Below are 2,863 nucleotides of genomic sequence, written 5' to 3'. Positions count from 1 at the left end.
CCTTCATCAGGGCTACCATCTCAAATTCTCCTAGTCTTCATTTTTTAGAAAGGATATCCTTCATGAATTTGATGTAGTTCGACATTTGTTCAACTGCTTCAACCAACGGGATGTTGATATGAAGTTGCTTGAGTACGTCTAGGAACTTCTTGAATTGAACTTCCTGCGTCTGCTTCTAAAGTCTTTGAGGGTAGGGTGGTGGAGGCTTCTTCACTGGAACTGGTTGATTCATCTTCTGTGGCAACTCTGCATTTAACGAAGTTAGTTTATCAGAATTTATTAGTTCAAAAGTTACCTTATCGAATTTTTCAGATTTTGGTTCCGGTGAAATTGGAATTTCAACACTTGGTTAAACTTTCTTTGAGTCTTGAGCATCAGCTACTCCTCTTCAACTTCAACGGTGTTAGGTTCTAATGTCTTTCTGTTCCTCAATGTCAATGCTTTACAATGCTTTTTCCCAAGATTCCTCGGATTCTCCGTATCACTAGGTAAAGCACCTTGTGGTTGGTTTCTAAGTTCAGTTGCAAGCTGGCCTATTTAGTTTTTTAGGTTTTTCAATGTAGCTAATTGACTTTGGATTAAGGCATCATTCTTGGCTATGTATGCCTTAAAAAAGTTTTCTAAGCCATTGGATGGTTCAACTTGTGGTTGTTTCTGAACTTGTTGGGTAAAAATAGGTGGCTGGGTTGGTCTAGGTTGGGCGTATGTGTTACTGGGTCTAGCCCCTTGGTTACTCCAAGAGAAATTAGGGTGGTTTTTCCACGATGGGTTATAAGAATTGGATTGTAGTCCTTGCCTTCCTCGGTTTTGGTTTTGGTTACCATGTAATACACGGATTCTAGGTTCGATGGACATTCTTCAAATAGATGTTCTTTCCCATAATAGACACAGGCTACATTTTCAAATTGATTCGGTGGCTGTGCTGCAAAACTATTAAACCCATTAGTGGTGAAATTTTTAAGCATTGAGGAAATCGATGATACCTAAGATGCGAGTGAAGTGAGAGTGTCTACTTCATGTATTCCAGTGACTCATCTTCCTGACACTGCTAGATTGGTTGGCCATTGTTAATTATTTTTGGCAATCCTCTCAATGATTTCATAAGCCTCATTATAAGACTTAGAAAGGAGAGCACCATTAGCAGAAGCGTCTGCTACCATCTTCGTGCGAGCATTGAGACCATTATAAAACGTCCCAAGTTGGATGCAACGTGGGATTCCATGATGAAGGCACTTCCGTAATAATTCTTTGTACCTTTCCCATGCCTCATACAAGGAATCATCATCCATTTGTTGGAAAGCAGTGATATCGTTCCTCAACTTAGCATTCTTGCTAGGCGGGAAATACTTCATGAGGAATCATTCTACTAACTCTTAGCATGTGGAAATTGAATTTGGTGGAAATGAGTTCAACCAGGCTCGAGTCACTTTGTGAATATGGGAACAGCTTCAATCATAGTGCATCTTCGTGTACTTCGAGTAACTTGAAAGAATCGCTCACCTCCATGAACAGTCTTAAGTGCAGGTGGGGATCTTCAGTAGGCATTCCATTGAATTAGCCATCTGGAACATGACTGGCTTCAGCTCGAACTGTTGTACCTTGATTTTGGGTCTCCTAATACCAAGATTAAGATCATGAAACATTGGCACGTCATACTGTCTTAGAGCTCTATCCCTATCATCAACGATAAGGATAGGATTTTGAGCAGGGTTTTCTCCGTTTCTTTGATTCTGATTTTCGAAGCTCATCTTTTCCGTCCTTCTCTGATTTGCTTGTCTTCTTCGTTCTTGAAAAGTTCTTTCTATCTCAGAGTCTACGGGGAGTAAATCGATAATTCGATCAATACTCAAAAACTCCTGAAATAAACATAGGAAAATTAATTAAGTTAAAATTGAATAGAAAAATAAACCAAAAATAAAAAATTAACAAATTCACACATAATGACTTTTTAAAACAATCCCCGGCAACGACGCCAAAAACTTGGAACGACGGAAATGTGCAAGTGTACACAATCGCAACAAGTAAATTTCGAGTTATCGTAAGAGACTGTGAAAAGAATTATTTATGAATGCAATTTTAAAAACACTTTGGTGAAGAAAAATATTTTAATTTGAGGAGGTGATTTAAAACTAGGATTTTAACTAAGTAAAATAAATAAAAATAAAATAAAAGTTTCAATGCATGGTTTCAAAAGATGATTTCAATCAAGATTAATTGTGTTAGATTAATTAAATTTCTTAACTTAGAATATTAAAATCATGTTTATGTTGTTATGAATAAATTCACGGCAACTCGGTAATTTGCTAACTTATCAGCATACTTACCTACCAAAATCCATTTATCTCTTGACTATATCTCTATGTTAATTCAACCGATTAAACAAATTTTAATAAGCAAAATATGTTAATGCACATACATACCTATGAAATTAAAATAATCTCTTGTACATATCTCTATGCCAATTCAAACAATTAATTCAATCTCATAAGCACATAAAAGATTACGTGAGGTAACAATGTATTTCTACCTTGAAACAGTTTAATCACAATAATCTTGAAAGTTATGCAAGGCTAATATATCGCTAGATACCGTTGCTAATTTAACCCTCTGCTACCTTAGATGATTAGACATACACTGATTAAGTATTGTGTCAAATAATTACAATTTCAATCCATTTAAATAATTAATTCATTAGTTACCTTACAATTATAATGCAAGAATAACTTAGTCATGGTTTTACTTAATCAAACATCTTACCGAGACCTATAACAACACAAACACAATTTTAACAACCTATGTAGACGAAATGCAATCAACCCAACACGAATTAAATTTAAGCCATATTAATTAAATTAAACATATC

At 35.4% G+C, this 2,863-nt stretch overlaps 1 non-coding gene across 1 annotated transcript; it reads left to right on the top strand.

The window, feature by feature from the left end:
• Positions 1 to 1,215: 1,215 nt before the first annotated feature.
• Positions 1,216 to 1,322, top strand: LOC121223853 (small nucleolar RNA R71). The gene has a single exon (XR_005921319.1). It is a non-coding gene; the product is annotated as a small nucleolar RNA R71 (small nucleolar RNA).
• Positions 1,323 to 2,863: the final 1,541 nt, after the last annotated feature.

The sequence above is a fragment of the Gossypium hirsutum genome, chromosome D11 (assembly GCF_007990345.1).
Source record: "Gossypium hirsutum isolate 1008001.06 chromosome D11, Gossypium_hirsutum_v2.1, whole genome shotgun sequence".
In the NCBI taxonomy this organism is placed as follows: Eukaryota; Viridiplantae; Streptophyta; class Magnoliopsida; order Malvales; family Malvaceae; genus Gossypium; species Gossypium hirsutum.
This window is presented reverse-complemented; position numbering and strand designations above follow the sequence as displayed.